The sequence below is a fragment of the Parasteatoda tepidariorum genome, chromosome 4, assembly GCF_043381705.1.
Source record: "Parasteatoda tepidariorum isolate YZ-2023 chromosome 4, CAS_Ptep_4.0, whole genome shotgun sequence".
NCBI lineage: Eukaryota > Metazoa > Arthropoda > Arachnida > Araneae > Theridiidae > Parasteatoda > Parasteatoda tepidariorum.
This window is the reverse complement of record NC_092207.1, coordinates 90,615,186-90,639,261: the sequence shown is the minus strand read 5'-3', so window position 1 is coordinate 90,639,261 and position 24,076 is coordinate 90,615,186. Positions and strand designations below refer to the sequence as shown.

Here is a 24,076-nt window from a genome sequence, read left to right as displayed (position 1 = left end):
TATTAAACATAAAGTATAACAGAAAAGGAAAGAATAACGTATTTTTAGATTGTTTTAAAAGTAAAGAATAGTCAGTGCATGTTTATGCAAACCTACTATTCTTGGTTCTCAATGCGTGTTATTGATCTAGAAAAAAAAGGTAATTTTTATATTTAAGCATTATAGTTTATTTTAGGGGTGTTAGCGTGGCATTAAAAAGTTGTGATTTATATATACACAAATTTGCTCTTATTTTCGAAAAACTTCTTTAATGAATATTTAAATTTTACTTTACATTTATAACACTTGGTTACCAAAAATAAAATTAAAATTTTTAATTGAGGCTGCTTTAAAAATAGAATGTGTTGGGCCCAGTTGGATACCTTAAATTTCGTGAATAAGTTTTATAAGAGTAAAAGATTAAATGCAATTGTTACTTAGTAATGAATCACCTGGTCTAATCAATGTGTAGAAAATTCTAATTCCGACACTATTTTTTTTTTTTTTTGAAATCATTATCGTCACTTATTTGAGGATACGGATTTCATCAAAACGTTAGACTTTTTGCATATTGATTCACATAACTGATTAGGAAATACAACGTAAACTAAGAAACTCTGAGCGAACAAGTATTTAGTCATCACCGACACGACAGAGTGTACTAACAGCTGTACCATTCCGTCATACAGAGCATATAGTTTTAAAAAACAATTAGAGAAATGATCGTGAAGTCATAATGAAGAAAAATAAAAGCAAACAATGTCTATAATAACATTTAAACTACTTCCATTGCATAATTCACCAAGTTCAATATTAATGTAGAGATTGAATTTTATACCAATAGTAACTTAAAAGGCAGAATATGGGGTCTTATATTCATCTGAAATAACCACATAAGTGAGGAAATGATTTCGTCAAATATTTGAAAGCTTTCGTCAACCAAAATTATAAATTCGTTTAGAATGCTGATCAAATTATTTTAAGAATTTTATTTTTTCGGCTCAAATTTCAAATTGGTATTGGTACTAGGAAAAATACTTCAAGAAATTATTAATTCTTTCTTAAAATATAAATACATTCGAGGAATCATTTCGAACCAAAATATTAATAGAAGAATTTAATCACAGTGTTTATGAAACATAAAAATTAGAAAAAAAATATCTGTTAAATCGATAATGTACAGTGCGCCGAAAAAAGAGAAGTACCGCCCAGAATAACTTTTCTTCTAATGATTGGATTTTCACCTTCTAGGACTCAATTTTAATCAATCACTGCAAATTAATTTGTGCAGATGGTACTTTAAGTTACGAAATCAAACACAAAAACGTACTTTCTCTGGATAAACTTTTTTTTAGTGGATTCTGATTTCTGATATAGGGGGTAGCAGCAATCTGGAAAATATGGTCCTAATAGTTCGATTAGGAGAGCGTCGAAAGTTTAGACCTCTTATAGATAATTTCACTTTTTGCGTATTGCACTTTATCTCCAGTACTTTGTAACGGAATTAAAGAGAATTTGCATACAATGATAAAATTCGTTTATCTAAAGATGATTGCATGCAAAACATAACTTTCGATAAATATTTATTAGTTTTTATTATTTTATTTAGCACTGGTAGAAAATATTTTGAATTGCTAGGTGCACAATTCATTACCTCATTTTAAATAGTATAATTTTGCATCGTAAAATACAAACTATGAGCAAAATCAGTCGAATAATTCTTGAGAAATTGAATTTCAAAAATTTCAGAAATTTAATTAAAATTCGATTCTAAAATTTAAAAACAGAAATAAAAACTACAAATTTGATTTCTCAGGAGCTATTCTTCNCGCGTTCTTATGCGAAATATCTTGCAACAAACGAAAATTTCAACAAAAATTTATTTAAAAGCAAAGCTAGCTATGAAAATTACTTACGATTATGTATTTTTCTATTGGCTATTTTTAGCAGAGTTAACAGTTAATAATTAGTGGTGTCAACAGCCAGTTGTGATTTTTAACTTATGTGCAATTTTTTTATCACAGTAAAAACAATATCATCCTTCTCACTGATGCAAATAAACTTATTAAAACAAAACTTGTACCAAAAAATAAAAATAAACATACTTAAAAAAATTTCATTAATTTTTTTAGCAGTAGCACGCAGCGTTACGAAAAATTTAGAAAGGGTACACCAAAGTCCTAAGTTTGGGAAGCACTGGTTTAAGAAATTATTAATTCTTCATTAAAATATAAATACATTCGAGGAATCTTTTCGAACCAAAATGTTTATAGAAGAATTCACTCGCAGTGTCTATGAAACATAAGAATTGGAAAAAAAATTTCAGTTAAGTCGGTAATGTACAGTGAGCCAAAGAAAAAACGTACCACCCTGAATAACTTTTGATCTAATGATCGGATCTTCACCTTCTAGGACTCAATTTTAGTGGCTTAAGGAGATCTTAAATCAGCAAATCAATTTGCGCAGATGATATTTTAAGTTACGAAATCAAACACAAAAACGTACTTTCTCTTGATAAACAGACTTTTTCTTTTTCGGTGGTTTTGGATTTTTGACCCCCAAGGTCCCAATAGTTCAGTTATGAGATCGTCCAAAGTTTGGACCTCTTAATAATAATTTTACTTTTTGCGTATTTCACTTTATCTTCAGAACTTTGTAAACGCATCAAAAAAATTCGTTTATCTAAAGATAATTCCATGCAAAATATAACTTTTGGTAAATATTTATAAATTTTTATTATTTTATTTAGTACTGGTCGAAAAAAATTTGAATTGCTAAGTACACAATTCATTACATCATTTTAAAGACTATAATTTTACATCGTAAAATACAAAATTTGAGCAAAAACAGTGGAATAATTCTTGTGAAGTTGATATTCAAAAATTTCAGAAATTTAATTAAAATTTGATTCTAAAATTTAAAAAAGATAAAAACTAAAAATTTGATTTCTCGGGAGATATTCAACTGATTTTTCACAAATGTTGTATTTTGCCTTGTAAGCATATTTGGAGCGTTCTCCAGACCAAGCTATTGGTATTATATTGCGGTATTGTGGGGATCAGAAACCCGAATCTATCAAAAAACAGGTATATTTCTTCAAAGAAGTACGTTTTTGTGTCTGATTTCACTTAAAATATCGTCTACACTTATTAATTAGCATAGATCATTAAATCAAAAGTTATCCAGGGTGGTTCGCTCTACTTGACGCACTGTTCTGTTAAGCATAGTTCTGTTTCTGAAATTAAAACTAAGTAATAAATACATAGAAGATTTTACTTTGTACTAATTTTTCAAATGCAAAATTAAAGTTGTATAAATAAAAATGCATTAAAAGTAATGAATTTTTGTTTTGTTATTCCTTGAATTTCTCGGGGGGAAAACCAAATCATTACAATAATTGGCGCATGCGCAATTTTCTTTTTGCAATTACAATAATGTAAAAAATATTATCTTATACATAAGAAAAAACATGGGTCATATTTATTTCGAAGACACGTAGAATATCTTTTCTGGACAATTTATTTTTCTAATACTTTGATTTTTTTCCCCCAAGTTACGAACAAGACATGTTGAGAATTTTTCAGAAGCGTCTTTTATCAGTTTCGAATTGAAGACCACTTCTTTAATGCATGAGAAAAACAGTCGATCTAGATTCCTCCGACATCACTCATCTTCCGCATCAAGGGATCGTAAGAGGCAGAAGAGATCAATCTGTCTCCCTCCATCGCCGTCAATCTGTCTCTCCTCGGATCATGACTTCTAGGGTAAAGAAAAAAAAATTCTTAAAGTTGATGCTGGTCACGGAAGTCAAATGTTATACTACTTATAGCTGTGAGAAAAAAAAACGAGTTTTTTTCTTTTCATTTCAAATGTGTGTATGTGTCATAAGTAAAAAAAAAGAAGAAGAAAAAGATGAGAAAGGTGAATTCTTAATAAAATAAAAAATAGAAATGATGAAATGTTATATTTTTCATCTCTCTCGATATTGCTCTTGAAACGTTTACTTTTTTTTAAGATTGCAGCTCCAATCCATCAAAATATCAACAAGTTCTTAAAAATACTCAGACAATTTAAGAGGAAAAGATAAAATATTTGCCTTTTCTTAAAAAAATGATTGCTTCAGCTATGGTTATTTTTGAATGGTTAACGTATGTCTCAAAAATGAGTGAAGACTTGAAAAATCAATTTGAAGAAAACGAAAAAAGAAAAAAAAATGGAATTGTACTTATGAATTACGGGATCGGGATCCACACCCATGTCTGCGGGACAAATCCCGCCTGTTTATCAACACATACCTGCAAGATTTAAGTTCAGAAACTGATAGAATTCTTATATATATATATGGATATCGTCATTATCTTTGTTAATATCTGGATCAAATTACTTTCAATATTCAACAAAGGAATTTTAATTTATTTCAGTATTTATGTGATGTATCTGGGAAAGGTGCAACAATAGCATTACAACGTTATTTTTAAATCTTCAAACTTCTAAGTCAAGTACGTTATAATATTTTTTTTTATAACTGGAGTTCAACAGCTGACTCAATTTTGAGTTCATAACTACCATTAGACTTATATCATCAGAGTATAAGTTTTTAAATATGAAAAAGTTAGACAACAAACGCTTTTTATTTTCTCAGAACTGGTTATCTCCATATTAATGTTTTGTACTATTTTCAGAACAAACATAGAGAGTGCTGGCTGAAGATAGGTCTTACAGTCATGAGTATATGTCGCAAACTTACAGGAGTTTCATTCACACAAAAACCGTCTTTTAATGTGATGATAAAGCTTTCGAAGAACAGCCTTAGTATTTGATAATGGTCCTGATAAAATTGTCAATAAAGCTTTTTCGTGATATTAGTACTGTTCTATGCTAATTTTTTTTTAAAAAAAGGACATAATTATTAAACTGATTTCTCTTATTAGGTTTAAAAAAATACTTTAAACATTGAAAGTATTTTTTTTAAACTGTAGTAATGATTCTGGCTATTTCGATTGTTTAGTAGATGACAATATAGTAAAGTAGAAAATTTAGTAAAGCATATACAAAGAATTCTTTTTGAATTTCCTATTTTATGATCCTCAGTACAATAAAACGCAATAAGGTGTAATAACGTCTTTATTGTTGAAGTTGTTAAAAAAAGCACTCTATCCAGAAATGCGACGGAAATTAATGGGACAAGGTGTGAAAAGGGGCAAAACATAAATGTGACATTAATGGCTCGAATCGTAAAATATTTTATTGCTCTGACTTTAAACTGCTGAAAGCATTCTTACTCTCAAACCATTATTTCAAATGGGATTATAAGTAAATCCGATTCTACAAAATAAAAACTCGTCAGATTTTTCTATAGAAATTCATTTATTGAAATTCTTTTATTTGTTTAGTGTTTGTTAAATATCTTTATTTATTTATTCTGTGCATTTTTGCGATAAACAAAGATGATTTTTATTGTAATGCATTTGTTGAATTATACAGTTCTTAAGACGAGTCTTTTCGTGTACCTAAACTTAACAACAACGGATTATTTTCTGGAAAATTAATCATCGAAAATAAAATACTTTGGAACGAATCATTTACTAATATATATATACGTGTATATTTGGAGCGAATTTAACACTTTAATCTATTTTGTCGCAATCAAAATACTGATTTTCAATCAAACTTTTTTAAATTTCCCAAACGTTTTTCTTTATTTTTTTGTGAATAAAACAGTGTACAGAAATTTTTAAATACAAATTTTGATCTCATTACCCTCATCAACCCTAACATGGATTTATTTTTTTCCCTACAAATAAAAATGAACGTGTCTTTTCTTCAACAGAATCGTGAATAATTAATCAAAATAAGTAGTTCCAAATTAAAAAAAAATCTTTATATCATTTTTCTAGGTTCAAACCGAGCTCTAAATCATCGGTCGCCAGTTGGTAACTGGTGATCGCTGATTTAGAGCTCCGTAGCTTACACATAGAATAGCTAACAAATTATCAACTACTATCGTCAAGAGTGACGACCTTATTGCAGACCTAATATGAATAAATAAAATACAAGCAATTTGCGTCGATTCCATTATTAATTCACGTCTTATTTTTATAATTTTTTCGGAAATATTTTCTACCAATTCGCATCGCACATGTTTATAAAAATCTCGTATATATGAAACCGTGATAATATGACATGTGAATATCAAATAGTGCCTTTCAGCAATGAATTTTTGATTGATTCGATTCGCGATAAAAGAAAGTTGCTACAAGCATGTTCTAAAAAAAATTTAAAATCTTTATAAAATAAAAAAATTATGATTAAATTATTATAAAAAAAAAACTGATTTGCATTAAATAAATCGATTTTTTCCCCAAAGAGTATTTTTAATCATCAACCCTGGTGGTGTCCGCTTACCACTTATATATAAGCTGCTACCAAAAATTCAAAAGTAGTTACCACTTTTATGCATCTGGGAGCCAGTGCTAGTATTCGCAATTGCTAGTATAGTGACAATAAATAAGAATTTAGATTATACTAGTTTCCAAAATACGATACATGACTGAGAGGATATGAAACAAATTATATGAAATAAAATGCAAAAATTAAATGAAATGAAATTTGACTGCATGAAGGAAATTAAATGAAAAGCATTCTTATAATTTAAAATTTTTGAGTTAAACTGATAAAAATTGGTTTCATAACACCTGTAAAACAGCAAAAAGGCGTCAAGTACTTATTTTTAAGGCACATCTTCCAATTTTGCCTTTTACAAATTAAATAAATTACGAAGTAACAATAATAATTAGACTAGTTAGATAAAGTTTTTGGCTATCCATCATACTCATAGTTTTTTATTACCTGGAAAATTTCCATGTAATATATTGCATTATACACTTTAGTTAGAATTTAAGACTAAACGATTTTAAGTATACTTAACGAAAAAAAAAACTTAATTTAAAGTGGATCATCCATTTTCTTCTAAAACTACACCCTTCAAAAAAATCCATTTTGTGCCATACCTTATCACAAAAGTCTCCCATATGGCATGTATAAAAAAAAAGGAAAAGTTGATTAAAAAAAACTTCCTCTCAAACGATTTTAAACGCTACATTACCGTAACCCACTTTGAAAAATGGAGTTTTCGTAGGCAGAGAGAGATATTCAAAAATGGGTCCTTGATGATAAAATTCAGTCATTAATATTTCAAAACTTTCTCCAAATGGCTCCTTTCACGAATAATGGAGAATCTATTAGGGGTTCCCTTTTGCAAACATTTATTGAGTTATGTGAACGAAGGGTTTTTGACACTGCTCGGCAAATTTTCAAATCAGGATGAGAAGAGGTTTTGAAGAGCAGAAATTTGTGCGGTGAATATTCATCGAGCTTCCCGCTCTGTAGATCCACAGTTTAGTTTTATCTCGACTGAAGCACTTATTAGAACATGCGTACCTTTGAGACCTTAAAATGTTGGATGAGTTTAGTTGTTTTGGGGTTAAATTCGTCCATTTTCCCCAGAAGATGTTTTCGGGCCTGAATAATGGAGGGAAAATGACTGTTTTTTAAAGAAAGGTAATTGTGTGCCTCTAATTTGAATAATTTAATGCGTGTTGCCAGGCGAAAGATTATGTTTTTTGAATCATTCCATTAGGAAAATGATTTTGAAAAGAAATTTTCTCAAGTTGAACAATAACGTTCACCAATACGCTGTTCAATCCAAGCAGACGATAATGGATAAATAGAAAATTATTTTAAAAGCAATTATTCCTTAAAACGTCTAAAGATACAATTAAAAAATAAATAAACACGTAATGTCTTATATATTACACTATACTTATTCGTGACACCACTGATTCGTCTTATATTTAGCGAAACAAATAATTAGTTTTATTGCACAGGAATACTGAAGTAGATTATGTTGTATACTTCTGTTAGTTTAAAAAGAACAATGGTTCGTATCTAGCATAAAATACTCAACATAAAAATAATTTAAGAACACGAAAAATAAAAAGAGTTTAAAATAATTAAATTGAATCATAAATTTATTATTTTTTAGACAAAAATTAGATCAATTACAGTTTATCTCGTAAATTAAATTAAAAATTATTTAAATTAAAAACGATAAGCAGGTCATCTAAGGAGTAGTTAAGCTTGCTACCGCCGGGAGGCGCTATATACCCCAGAACACAAAGTGTTGCCCTTTACACACGCTTTGAAAAAAATTACGCTTTTTCCTTATTTAACATCGCTAGAGTAAAAACTTTGTCATAGACTCTAACAATTAAACCAACTTTAAAGTAATGGATATAATAACATTTTTTAAGTTGTATATTTTGATTTTACAAGATTTGTCTTAATTTGCACATCACTGTTAAAATTTTCATCACAAAATTGCGTTAAAATAATCGACAAAAGTCTGCACCTCCAATTAATTGTAAAGTTAACGGTAAAGAACATTTTTTTTATCTTTATCGGTTTCAAACCGTTTGCAACTAGTATGGTTAAAAAAACCATGAATACAAAACTGTATTGTTACAACTAGCATGGAAATGCTAATCTTTTTGTGTTATGTAGTTTTGTGTTGCTGCTATCTATGTGTGAATGAAAGTATCGTATTTTGGTAGTCCAGGGTCGCAAATTAGAAGAGAGTGCAGGACACTGGAATCTCTTCAAGTGTTGAATGAAATGGAGGAAATATTGTGGTGTGAACGCTGAGACTTAAACCTCCCGTTCCATCAGTCATGAGATAGACAGATTAGCCCTCTCGGCCTAGTTGATGCAATAAAATTCTGGTTGTTTAAGCGTATTAGGAGAAATTAGTTAGTAAACTGTTTTTCTCACAGTTAACAATTTGAATACCATCTTATTTACGGTCATTTGATTTTTTTTTGTTTGAATAGGGTAAAATAACAATTAAATAAATTGTTATTTTAACCATTTTTTACGCGAAATTTCTAACAGTGAAGTATGAAATATCCGTTTGTTTTAGTAAGATTTATAAATTGTACACATATTATTTCCTTTTTTTGAGAATATTTATTCAATAAAAAGGGAAAACTAATATTGTTTTTTATACATCTTTGTATTCTCTAAGTTCAATGACTTCAGCGAAACCTGATATTTTTTCAACAGTTATATGCAAACTGGAATTTTTTATTGTATCCTACTTTCTGTTACTTTCTGTATCTATTGTCACAAGAATTGCGCACTGTAAATACATTTATTCGTTACCTAATTTTCTAAAGCTGTTAGCAACGTACTAGAACCTTAACGATATCGTTTTCCCTTGCCACTTAGCTAGCTGTATGTGACATATGTCACCCATAAAGATGTCTTGATCAGATCCTAATGGCTTCGATGCGGCGACTTTGAGGAAAATTTACGGACCTTTTATGTCAACTCCAACGTCGACGAATATTGAATAAAATTGCTTACAGTGCGAATTTTCAGGGGAACTCGGAATTAGGTTTCAATTGAATGGCTTAACTCCGATGAAATATTTCACTTTGTGAAATACGTAGACATTATTAAAATAAATATGGAATTGCATTGTTTTATTCACATCTGCTCAGATAGAAAAAGAAAGAATATTAATTTACAGACATTTCTTAATCATTTTTAGATGGAATATAGAATTTAAAAGTAACTTAATATTTACATGATGTTACTGTAATTTTCAGTTATGTAGATAACTTTTTATTAATTTCATTATTACTTACTCTTTAATATTTTACTAAAAGCTCTGGAAATGCGGTAATTCAATTCAGAATTCATTTTAGCATGTTGCCCTAAAAGAAAAATCTTATAGCAAGGTTTTGATTACTGTTTTATGTTAAGTAACTTATAAGTGATATGCGAGGAGAATCATTTTTACAGCTGTACTGTGAAAAATTTCACTGCTAGATAATGGCAAAATGTGTTCTCTGACCGTAGAAATAAATTTATGCTGAAAAAGGGATAATGACCATAAAAATATATGTCTAACGTAAAATATTGGGTCACTGACTGTATATTATGTTCGTAAACGGTATTTTTCCATAGAGTCTTCACGTTGTTTAAGACTCGGAAAATTTGTTTGTCGAATAAAAACAAACCGTTGAATACGACGAAGTACGCAGTACAAAATTGCCGTATAAAGTACTGCCGCCTTGCGTGCATCATCAGTAAAATCTGTTTTCCCGTAAAAGCCATTTTTGCCGTAAAATATTATACCATAATTCTTACAGTAATATTTATTTAATTAGAGTGGTTCAATACTTTTAAGGTAATTATTACTGCAAAATTACGGCATATCATAAGTTTTGTTTTGTATATATTCTGAAAAAAAGGAATTTTACGATAAAAGGTACCAGCACTCGGAATGCTGGTTCTTTCTACCGTAATTTGATCCGGAATTTTTTAAATAACAAGTCTTCGAATTTTATGGGAATTTTTAAGAGTGTGCTATCGGAGGCAGAGGTGCTTAATAATGTAAACGGAAATCACCTGTGGGAGTTTATTCAAAGCAATTGGATCGAACAGTGGATTCGAACATTTTTTTTAGTTAAGACAAATTTCTGTAGTGTCTGCTAAATTTTATATGAAATATAATTGTTTGTCTGAATAAAAGATTATTGATGTACACAATTATGAAATTCTGTACTTTTAGTAAAAACTTATAATAAAAAAATAAGTGTTTTGAAATTAGTACTTTGTATGGAATTTTGTGTATAGGGTAACTACTAGCAATCAAATGTTAAATAAAGGGTAAGAAATTAGCATTTTAAAAATTTGTATAACAGTAAATTTAAATATTATATAATTATTTCCGAACAAGCAAGTTTCTTAAATCTGTATCAAATTTCTCCAGAAGATTTAAATTTTTTATTGAAATATATTTTCCTGTATTTTATTGACTGATTCGGATATTGTGATTTGATGCAAATATTCTTCTCAATACGAAGTTTATTTGATTATTTACAGTATTTGGTTGATTTTTTTATCACAGTCTTTAATGCAAGCTTTTCAGTAAAGAGTCTTATCAATGTAAAATGCATAAGCAATTTACTCTTTATAATATATAGTTGCACAAATCATGTTCAATTTTTAAAAAAAAATTGAATTCTTTAAATATGTTTTCATTTCAACTTCATAAATGGTACTGCGTTTTCGATAATACATTTTATTTTAAATACTAGTTCCATATTAGTGAAGAATTATACTAAGTTTTTGAAGTTTATTTTATTTAGAATATTTCTACTGAATCCTAGTAATTTCAGAAATTAGTATATTAAATATTAAAAGGAAAGTATCGCAAATTTTATTCAACAGAAATATTTTTTATGGAAAAGTATAAAATGAATACGAAAATTTACTTGTCAATATTTTTTTTTGTACCTTTTGAATTAATTTTTTTTTGTACGTGTTTTCAGAAGATTGCGTACTTTTTCGCCTCAATTATTTTTTTTTTTACTTACATAACAATAAAGTAAAAATATTAAGCATATTAAGAAATGTTAGGTTAGTTTTTTTCCGGTCATACTTCGTTAATAGTTTAGAACTTAGGCAAAATTTAAAAACTATCGTTAAACTTTATATTTAGAGAAAGTATTAATCGATATTAAAACAACAAAAGAATATAATGAAATAAAATTTATAAATCTACATTTTTCAAGTTGACTAAAAAAGAGAAAGTAATTTTATTTCTGTCAAAACCAAAAACGTAACGTGACGTAAAACGTGTAAGCAAATTTTTTTACTCTACTAAAACAAATGAGTAGAGACTGGTGCATAGCATAACAATCATTAAAAATCGTTTACCTTAAACATAATATGTTAAAGAGACTTTTTATAATGTTTCTAAAAACTAAATTAACCCTTTGCTTTCTGCCTTCGTTATACCATAAACAGAATTCAATCTTCATTATTTTTTCATTAGAGAGAAAAATTACCTTAATTTTTTCGGCTAGCTCTTTGCAACCATATCTTCGCATTTGCAGACATTTTTTCCCATTCTATCTGCCTAATTAAATCTAATTGTAGTTTATGGCTTCATTACTCTTTTCCATTCTCTGCCACCTGGTTTTCCATTCTCGTAATTACCATGGCTATTTCTCACTGGCTATTGTTACCCCTCGCGGTCTTTTATTTCATCTCGCTTTTTCTGAGGCTATTTCCATAAAACAGCCTGGTGAATACGTAGTTTTAATGATAAGATAACCCATTTGAAAGCTCTGAAATTGTGCGTTTTATAATCCATTATGTAACATTAGCTTTTGGTTACTTTCGTATAATGTTTTGAAGATGATTAAAAAAAGTTTATTTTGAACTATAAATATATTTGTTTTTCTTGCGAAGAGGTTTTTAAATACATTTTACTAATCATATAAATGTGTAGTAAGTACGGAAAATAGCATAGTTCGTTAATATTTAATGCTTATTGCAAATGTATAGTTAATTTGGTTTCGATCATATAAAAGTTTGAATCATGACTGCGAGGAGCAACGATATCACCTAAATTTATTTTCGATTAATAAATAAGTTATTTTTCAAAATTAGAACGAATATAGTTTTATTGTAATGTATGGATAAATAAACCCTATGAAATAAAAAAGAATAATTTGAATTATTTATTTGGAATAACTAATAAATCTTAGCAAAATTAAATTCTATTATTTTTTTACTTATTATTGTTTATTGGTAATTTATTGATTAATATAATTAAAAATAATAGAAAGACCTAAGTTTTGTTCTTAAATAAATCTTGTTCTTACAAATTATCATGAGTTAATCATCAAATCATCCTATTGTTATTTACACTGATATTATTTAATTAATTATTATTTTCATAATAATTTATTAATTCATAAATTTAAATTAAATAAGAAGATAATACTTTTGCTATTTAGATATTATAAATAACTCCGTTTTTGATTGTATAATCTATTAATAACTGATTATAATTCTTATAGTAATTTTTAGATTAATTTACTAGTTACTAGCTCATATCAATTTAAAAAATTAAATTATTTTTGAAAGGATAAACATAATCTTTAAACTTCTTCCTCTAGTTATAGTTAGTACATACTTTACATCTATAAAAAGATCTCTAATTATATTAAAATTGCTTATTAATAATAAAAGATTTAAACATGATCTTTCAATATATGCTTAAAATTTGTATCACATGAACATTTCTACGCCTTCTATTCTGAGAAGAAAAGAAATATTATATTGATAAAACAGACGCTTTGTGAAGAAAAAAATCAAACACTTTTCATTTTCGTTTCTTTTTACTTAATATTTTAAGTCAACTTCAAGTTATGAAGTATTTATTAAAAAAAGTTTTGAATTATTTCTATATATTAGCAATAAACAAGAAACAAAATGAATTACATCGGGGAATTACTCATAAATATTTATGTCAAAGGATCAAACATAAAAAATGGATTTAGAAAACGACGAGCACATTATTGCTTTGTAGCGACTTCTTTAGATTGAGAAATTTTAGGAAAGTGCTGCACTATTTTAAAATTTATTAAATTTTTGTTTTGTTCCAAATTTAATTCATCTTTTTAATATAACTTTTGTTTTCTTGATTCTCATTAACTAAAAATATTTTCGAAGATAAATAAAACATACATGTGCAAAATACTAGCTTTCTAGAATCAGATTATTTTTCATCTTTTTCATAAAAATTTATTTACGAGCCTTGATTTCAGCGTATTCGCTATGAAATTAGATTTTTCCGATTTCATTTCTCTATTTTTTTTTTATCAGGATTATTTTATTAGTGACTTTTTCTCGTTTATTCACTTTAAAATTAAATTTTCTGATTGCATTTTTTTTTCTTGTATGCATCCGGGAAAATTTATTATTCATGCTTTTTTTAATTAAGAAAAAACTTTTATTTCAATTGTTTTGCTATTTTTCATCACAGGTGTTGGATAAGCAAGATATCAGCTTGGTATTAATTTAATATAATAATGAAGACTATTTTATTTTATTTTATTACAGTCGTTGAACATCTGGCCCAATTTTGGGTTTACGACTACTAATGTTCAACTCCGTAGCCTCGTAATTCTGAACCCGATCCAGAAGACAAGAAAACTCCTGGACCAAGTATTGGGCAAAATTTTGTCTTCGTGGAGGACTTTTGGATGGAACTAACTCTCATTTGCGTTACACGGAGAGGAAGATCACGTAAACATCTCACGGTTAGCCTGATTGCAAGGGGAATCTAACCCATGATCCGTCTACCACTGTGTATAATTAACGTTAGCTCTGTGGTCGTCACGAGCCGGGTGCGGAATTCGTATGGACCAGTCATCGCTGGAATTCAAACCCGGTTCACCTTATTGGAAGGCGAAAGCTGTATCACCTAAAAGCCACCACATCTCATAGAGACTATTTTTAAGATTTTTTAAGTACAGTAAAGACTCAGTATAACAGGTGCGGAATATTACGAGAAAACCGTTATAACGACAAGTTTACAAGTCACAGCCAAAAAACTAATAATTAAGATACAACAGTTGCATGTCTTCAGGAGTACAATTTTACTAGCTTAACGCTGTTATGCGAAAATACGTTTTCTGCTGTTTTAGTGAACAATACAGTGGAAAAAAGAGAAAATTGGAGACATTTTATTTATTTCTAATGACAATTAAGAAAGGAGAAAAGCATACATTAATTCACTTTATATCCTTCTTAAAAAGTTTATCCTAATAAGGACTAAAAATTTTTTTTATATTTTATTTCCAATGAGCTGCACAATCGGTCTTGCCGATGAGCAGACCTAGTGCGTTCTCCAGAGGTGGTATCTACTCTTTCAGGACCACCACAATGGGTGAGAAACCGTTGGTCATGTTAATTTGGACGTCTAGTTTCCGCCACACTAGATGGCTAAAAATAAACATACACATATGGTATAATATGGCCTTATGATACCCTATGTGGGCAACCACCGGCCAAGTTATTTTTTTCTTTACAGAAGAACAATTCTTCTGTAATTTTTAGAAATTCAGTAGCACATTTCAAAAGAATATGCCGGCTTTTCTTCACAATTCATATATCTAACATGCCCTCCCCCCTTTCATCTTTTTCATCTAAACTGCTTATTATTGAAAACAACACTCAATTTTTTCAGTAATGTCAGAAAGCTATTGCAATTTTATCACTATTTTAGCACTAAATATGTGTATTAGATAATATAACGCCATGACGACAATTCCCTCATCTATACTTAAGTGTCGTTATAATGGACTTTACATGACAAATTGAGTTTATTAGATAAAATTTAGCAGAATGATTATAAACTGGTTGCAACATTTTATTTAATAGCCACTAAATTCTTAAATAAGCATTGATAATTGTTATCTGCTAATATTATTCTTTCACCACAGTGTTATTTTTTAGATATGAGATTACTGTGTTATTTCTGAGGCAAGCTATAAAGTCTGAGTTTTAAGACTGTTGCCTTTGAATTATATTGTTAACAGATTAAATTGTAAGTAAATTAAATTGTAAACAATTTACATAGTAAAGAAATTAAATTGTAATTTATTGGGTACACTATAAGTCTGCCATGAAAGGCCGGTGCCATATTGTGCATGGAAAACTTTTTTTTTATTTTAATAAATACACGGATAGTAGCCTAGCAAGAGTATTTTAGGGTAACTTCCCGAAAAATTGTGGAACTTATTTAATAGTTTATGTTTTAAATCAAATTTATTCATGATAAATAATTAAGAAACTCGTAAAGCAATGTTCATAATTTGTTCATTCTTATCAACAACAAAAAAAAGAGCTACAACTCAAATTTAAGAATAAAAAAATAAAAGGTCACCAACCTTATCAAAGTTTTAAATCAAATTAAACAAAATCAAAAAACTTGAATGGATTTTTCGAGGATTAAATATTTTCTCTTCTAGAAAACATTCTTTAAGAGGATTTTCATTCTAAACTAGCTCTATTGCTGTGCAGGCTGCGGAGGACATAATTGCGTTTTAATACTCACTACAACTGCTGCAAAAGGGAGTCGTCTGCGCTCCATTATTGGATCGAACTCCCGGTTCTCTATTATCGAGAACGAAATCTCCTATTCCCGAACATTTAATTAGAAAATTCTCCAGCTTCTCTTCGAGAATCGTCTGATGAATTTTAGAATTAAGCTTACGTATAGCCCCACATTGAAAGCAGTAAGTTTATTCCTTTTCTGCAAAATTTCACTTGTAATTGGTTCTCTTTTTTTTTCCTGAAATTTTAAATAATATCATGTGTAAAAAAAACTTTTACGAGCTAAAATTACTTTGTTTTAAAATTCAATATTATTTTGTACCCGAAACAATTTTCAGAAATAGCACTTATTTTATTAAATTTGTGACTAATGTTTTCGTGGTTTACAAACAACTTGTGTCGTCCTTATCTGAATGTCTGATTATTCACAAATATTCTGACTAGATTTATTTAATTTGGACCTGTTAATATTTGTTATTACAAGCAAAATAGAAATGCGTGCTGTAGTTATAATTTGCTTTTTCTCTTTTTTAAAACCTTATTTTGGATTAAGAAACAAATTTTTTTACAAATAGCGCATGTTTTATAAAACTCGTGACTAATTGCGGTTTAAAACAACTTATGTAATCATAATCTACGTGTAGGTATAAGTACTCATAAATAATCCAGCTAGATTTATTTAATTTGGACCTGTTAATATCTGTTATTGTAAGCAAAATAGAAATGTGTGCTGTAGTTGTAATTTGCTTTGTCTTTGTTTCTCTTTTTTAAAACCTTATTTAGATAGCATTCCAATTGAATATTTATTTTTCATCAATACTTTTATAATGGATATATATTAAATTAATTAAGAGGGCATTATAGTAAGAAAGAAACTTTTTATTGCAAATTATCTTTCACCTCCATAAGTAATTTAAAATTTAAAGTAAAGTGTCAGACGAATCTTGAGTAATCCCCTAAGTTTCAAATAATGAGAAGAAACTTTACAAAAAATATCAAAATGAAAGCAATTTATGAAAGGATAGTTTAGGATTTCGCAAAGGGGAAGTTCTCTTCCAATAATTTGTTTGCCTTTTGATAATTTAAATTTTTTTCCGTAATTGGAACTTCATGGCCTACTCTAAGTTTGCCTGAACTAACTTTTTCTATACTCAAAATTTCAAATTTGTTATGGAGGGGATACAAAATTTGCTTTGGAAAATGTCTCTCGTGGTATAGCTTCCTCTTACATTACAACCTCTTAAAAGAACACAGCTCTGCACATAAAAAGCAAGTAGTTCCGACATATTTCATAAAATGCTGAGGAATAATGTCTATTAAAACAATTATGTTAAATTAGGCATCAAAATGTTTACATATTCGGTTACTAAATACTGTTAATGGTAGGGATAGCCTGGTTGGTAGGGCGCTGGACTCATGTTCGTGAAAACGGGAGTTCGAATTCAGCCGGCCGATGTCACTCCCCATGTAGTAAATGGTGATTGGTGTACGTTAAATCTGTCGGGTCACGAAGTACTCCATGAACCCAAGCTAAATTATTCCTCTGGGGGTACTGAATTAGAAATTGATCGTTCTTTGGTTCAAGTCAGCATTACGATCTGTGGATGAATGAATGTATGACTGGATCCGTCCTATAAACGAGTGTGACGTATGGGTGGGGCAGAAGTTGAATTCTTGGCCATAGATGGCGCCTTTGAAAAATAAAAACAATCGCAACCCTTACCTTAATGGCCTACAAAAGCAACAACAACAACAAATACTATTAATTAATTTAATTATCTAACTAAATTAATAGCTATATATTCTGTTGATAAATATTTCATCAGTAGCGTATTAATTATTTACTCACTTTGTTTCATTTTCTACGCAAAATATATATTCTGTAAATATAATAGCATTAATTATTTATGAGTTTTCTTATCCTCTTCTACACAGAACTATAATTAAAATAAATCTATTTACTTTCACTTTCACTTCTACCCACGCAGGAAATAATTTAATCATAACGATCCAAATCCTTTTAAAAATATTAGTCTTTCCCTAGGGATGAGCACGTGTAAACACCCTAATTTAATAAAGACATAATTTAGCTTCTGAGGCCGTCAAAATAACTTCATTCTTTTAACTTATTATACATTTTGTTACCATTCCAAATATGAGCATAAGAATTAATCCATGAAATAACTTTATAAGGTAGCGTAGAAAAGTCTTAATTTACCTTAAGTTTGGACATTTTTTCTTATTATCGAAATATTCTAATTCTTTAAAATTGTATATGAAGTAGATAGTAGAAATTTTATTTAAAAAAGTAATTGTTGCGCAGGAAATTGCAAATTATATCTAAAAGTAAATGCTTGTCTTAGAGTATGTTTAATGAATTAGTAGTTTATTTAATTCATCATTTGTGCATCTAATATTATTAATTTCATGAAATATAATACTTGCATGGGATCAAGGGAAACTAGTTTAAAGATAAATTGTTAAGGGCCACAAAAATCTAACAAAACGTATAATGAAAGTTTTTTAAATCAAAGAAATAAATGGTTTGAATCAGTAATATAAATAAACTCAATTTATATCTTCAAGCAACCATATTACTGATTGAAAATAATCAACTGGCTAAAATGAAATGATAAAATCAAAATGAAACAATGTATTTTTTTTAAAAAAGGATATGATTCATCAACCAAATTAAAATAAATGAATTGGATCAAAGAGTCGAATTCAACTCAAAAAGCTTCCGAATTATTAAATTCAAATCAACTTAATAATGATAACATATTATACAAGTCAACGTTCCGAGTCAAAAAACTAGAATCCGCTGTTTAAAATTACCAGAATTGTATCAGTGATTCAAATCATCAGTTGAAAAATAGTCTGATCATCAGTACTAACTCATTCAACGATTCGAATTAAAGGAATTAATTAACCATTTAAATCCGCTCTCTCGGATAAATAATTCGAATAATGAATTGTTCTGAAAACTAACAGAATACGGTAACATTTACTGTGTTTCTGGCTATACGGGAGCACGAAACAGCTCGGTAATTTGTACCACAGCTCTTCGGTAATGATTTTGATAAACAGTAAAATAACGTTTAGTAATACGCATTAAAATTCGGTAAATATGGTAAGATCTGGTAATTTTATCATGACATAACCACCATATATTCGGTTTAATTTACTTTTCAGTTTTAAATTTTTTGCCAAATATGGGGTAATAAGAATTATAATTTTGAGTATACGAATCAATAAATTTGAATTATTATGTTGAATCATCTCATAACAGTTATTGGAAATATCATATGAATAATTTCAAAATCGCTAGTTTGGAGACATTTTTTGACTTATAAGAAATATATCAAAATCAATGTCTTATTTTCAGTTTTTACAATTTTTTAAGAATCCAGCATTTGAGTAAATTTTTAATTATTAAATAATTAGATCACAAACGCTTTACATTTTCGCAAAACTGTGGATTTTTTCATATTGACGTTTGCGACATTTTCATAATAAGCATATAGAGCCTTGGCTAAAGACAAGACTTTGCTTATTTTTATTACCGTCGTTGAGCAGCCGACCCAATTTTGGGTTTACGACTACTAATGTTCACCTCCGTAGCCTTGTAATTTCGAAACAATCCAGAAGACAAGTAAACTCCTGGATCAGTACCCCCAGAGGTATGATTTTTTATGGAAACATGGAGAACTTTCTGACTCGACAGATTTAACGTGCATCAGTCACTATTTACTACAGGGGGAGTCTTCAGCCGGTGAGGATCGAACCCACTACCTCTTGGGCATGGACCCAGTGCCCTACCAACCAGGCTATCCCGCCCCACTAAAGACTAGACTTCCCCTAAAAGGCTTGAGTAACTGCTACAAACTCACAATAGTTATGAATATAGCATATTATTCGCAAAATATTCATTATTTTCTACGGCCGTAGAACCTTCCGAAATCAGCCATCATAAAAATAAGAACCTGATCTGAAATTCTTACCGTCCATGAATAAAAGAGCCCTCTCCCCACCAATATCTTTTTAAACTCACACTCGAAAAATTAGTTTTGAATCACAAATTACAGAAAAATATTCTAATCATCTGATTTAAGTCAATTCTAGATTCACTAATACAATAGCCGGTCATAATAAAAAAATATATATAAATATTTAAAAAGTTTTTCTTTGAGATGTAAATTTTTTTTTTTACTGATGCTATTGCGATCTTCTTGAAAAAGCAACTTTTCTAGACTAAAGATTTTCCATTGCCTGTATGCGAGACTCGCGAACCAGCTCGTTGATAACAATGCCTGCACTTATAGGAAAGAAGCAAAACTTTTCAATATCCATCCGATATCTTACAGAGGAAAGATGAGAACTTGATCTCTCAGAAATCCTTACAATAAGAAAAGTATTCTCCCCCGCCAAGATCTTTTAAGATTTCATTGAATTTCCTTTCGCTTACCGCTGTGATTGAATAGGGTTGGGCGCCAATGCCTACCTCTAGGGTCTGGTAATAACGTTTCCGAATGGAAAAGAATTCCGTTTCCAAGGCTATAAGGCCGAGACGGTTTAGCTTGCAATAGAAGAGGGGTTTCGTTTTCAAGTGATTTTCTGCCGCTTTTATTATCCGGAAAATCGTTCCTTCACTTTGAAAGTCACTATATTTCGGGAAAGTGAGGTCGTGCGAGATGAAGTGATCGCTTATATGAGGCATTTGGAATTCTTAAGTTGAAGTGTAAAATGTTCATAAATTTTTATGATGATATGTTTTGAAGGATTTTTCGAATGTTGGGGAAGGTGGAGAAATATTTATTGTCTTAGCAAGACTTAAATTTTAGAAGTGTTTCGACTTCCTTGTTTATTACTTTACAAAATATTAAACTTTCCATGCTGTATGGCTAGAAATTTTGGTGCTTTTTGAACCATAGCTAGTTTGAATTTGCTGCAGTCTTATATAGCGCTAAGTTGAGAAAAATTGTTGTACTTGTAAATTTGATATTCCGCTACTGTGGTCAATTGGAACAGAAATAATATTAACGCCTTATTAAAGTTTTATCAAGTTTGCACCGTATTATGATTCAAGGTACTAATATTATGGTTTAAGGTAACAATATTATGATTCAATGTTGAACCTATTTTTCTGAGATCACGTGATATTACAATGATCACTATGGTGATCTGCATCTATTTTAAGATAATCTATGCCTATTGAATAATATTTCTTAGAGTTTGTTTCTGTGATAAAGCTTCACAATGCAATTTGCAATATTTATGCACATTTACAGCGCATTTTTTTAATAATTCATGCAATGAATTCGATTAGTAGTAAAGTAATCCATATGGCTTGAGGTCATATTATAAATTGCTAACTTTCAAGTGCAAATTTTAAGAAAACTGCAAAATTGAAATAGATCGTACGATGTAAAAAAAATTCCGGATCAAATTACAAAAAAAATAAGCGGCACTCAGAATACCGGCAATTTTTTTTTTTGGTAATCCTATTTTACCGGAACATGTTACAAAGCAAAAAATTTTATATACCGTAATTTATTTAGTAATAATTACCGCAAAAGCACTAAAATATTCTAATTGAATAAATATAACCGCAAAAATTACGGTATAATAATTTACGGGGAAAATGGATATCACGGCAATATAGATTTTACGGATAATATACCCAAAGTGTCGATATTTTATACGGTAATTAGATCTGGAATTTTTTACAGTGTTTATATGATGCCTTATTTTATAAGTGATACCATTTCTTTTATGAAGAAAAATGGAGTTAGCAATTCCTTCTTGTTCATTGAAGTTTTATTTATTTTTCCTTGAAACAAGTACACCTTTAGCCTAATTCTGTCGCTAAGCAGGGGGCATCACAAATCAGTCAATATAATAGAAACAATACATTATTTAGACTTTAAGGCCCTTTGTGTAACAAAAGGAGAAGCATAATATCAATTTATATGCATTATCGGCTCACTATTCAAATAAGTCTTTTATACGTAAGTCGAACTTCAGTAGTTGACTTGAAATTATTACTACTAATTATTATCATTTATGCTTTATTTTAATAAGAAATAAATACATTTTGTTCGAAGCATTTTGAGCAAATAAAAATAGAAGTAGAAAACTCAGACCACTTTCTTAGACAAAATGCTGACAGATACAATTTCAAAGACAAAATGCTGACAGACGCAATTTCAAAGACAATTTTTCAATTAGTGTTTCTCAAAATAGTTCTTATTCTACTTACTACACTAAAATTGCTATTAATTAAAAATGCCGCTATAGTTAGTTATTCAGCTAAAACTTTTAATTCTCTCTAAATATCTTGCCAAGTTTTTATAATGGTAAATTCTTAACCTAAGATTTAAGAAGAAAAAAAGTGTGATGATCAAACTTATAGAAAGTAGTTATAGTTGCACTCTGGTACCTTTTACAGTAAAACCCATTTATACCGGAGCATGTTACGTAACAAAATGTCTGATATACGAAAATTTTGATTATAATAATTGCCGTAAAATCATTAAATCTCTCTAACTTAATAAATGCAACCATAATAATTATGGCATAATATTTCACGGAAAAATAGATTTTACAAGAAATGGATTTTACGGATGATGCATCCAAGGTACTTTGTACCGTAATTTGATCCAAAATTTTTTACAGTGCAGTAGCTGAACGAAAGCATGATACTGTATTTAATTGATTATTCCAATTATAGAGACAAAAAACTGGAGACTATTATTTCTATTTATTGGCTCGGAAAGAATTCAGAACTTCCCTTTTCTATTTGTATCTTATAAATTTGACCATTGAGAGAGAACTGTCCATCGAAATCCACGCAACTGGTGGGGATTTGCTACGTCAAACCCATGGGGACTTTTTCACGCTTCTCAGCAGCAGCAGCCCTTATGTTCTTTCAGTCGAATTGCATTTCATTCCTAAGTTCTCCCGGTTATCCAAAGGATTATCGATTTTGTCTTATCTCTCGACCCTCCCGAACTAAGAACCATTGGGTGAGGCGTTCTTTAATACTCTTTTGGATATAAACTGCCAACACCCCTCCTCCTATTCACAAAGATTCTTTTCTTTTGGAATGTTTTACGCATTATTTCGATCGAAGAAAGAAAAAAATAACTTTTTCTTCGGAAGACAGCTGAGACTAAGCTCTTTTATTCGATTCTCGAACAATTTGGAAGGAGCTAAACTTCTTTTTGGAATGGGAGATAATTTTTATTCTTACAAATGTAAATAAAATAAACTGCTGTAATTTCTTTTTTTTGAAATTGATAAATGCTTTTAGTGTATAGGGAGTTAGGAAGTATTTGTCATTATTGTTCTAATCACATTTGCTGCTTGTCATTTTTTGCATTCTTTAATAATTTAAATAGTTACAATAATAAACATTTAGTCCAATTGCATGATGCTAATTATTTCACATCATTTTTAATGTTTAAGAAAGAAGTTTTCGCATGAAGATTGTTTTATTCTTATGAATTAGTTGTTATTAATTTAGCTTCTTAAATTCAGAGTTTTATTTTAATGTGTTATTAGTTAATTTAATACGCTCCTTGCAATTTATTATTTTTATTATAAATTCGATTGTCCTAAAAATTCTAATTCTAGTAAAATGCGTCTTTGAAATTAGAACTCCTAACAAATTGTTACCTGTATATTTGAAAAAAAATTCTCATGTTGACTTAATAAATTTTTTTTTTCACAAGCGTTTAAGTTACACTAAGGAAAAAAGTATGATCAAAATTACCAGAATGTGGCAAAATTTACCGAGTTTCTGAAAAGCTCGGTAATTTTCACCGAAGGGTTTTGGTAATGATCTTGATAAAATTAGCAATAAAATATGGTTTTATACCATGTGATGAAATTTAGGAAATGGGGTAAAATTTGGTAATTTTATCACGATACATTAAAGTATGGCATAAAAACCATTTGTTCGGTTAAATTCAATTTTCTGTTTTGTAATTTTTACTAAAGTGTGATAATAAGAACTATGAAAACCAGAATTTCCAGTAAACCATTACTATATGAAAAGAAAAATTACCAAACTAACGGTTTAAATACCGTTTACAGTTTTATTAACCAGATTCAT

The 24,076-nt window shown here is 29.2% G+C and overlaps 1 protein-coding gene and 1 long non-coding RNA gene across 9 annotated transcripts in view; one reads left to right on the top strand and one right to left on the bottom strand.

Moving 5' to 3' along the window:
- Positions 1-24,076, top strand: part of LOC107442127 (neuron navigator 2) — a 524,062-nt gene that overhangs the window by 193,407 nt on the left and 306,579 nt on the right. The gene's annotated exons all lie outside the window — the stretch shown is intronic.
- Positions 3,600-24,076, bottom strand: part of LOC139425404 (uncharacterized) — a 55,811-nt gene continuing 35,334 nt past the window's right edge. Inside the window, exon 3 of the long non-coding RNA XR_011636657.1 lies at positions 3,600-3,738. This is a non-coding gene — a long non-coding RNA (uncharacterized lncRNA). The remainder of the gene's footprint in view (positions 3,739-24,076) is intronic.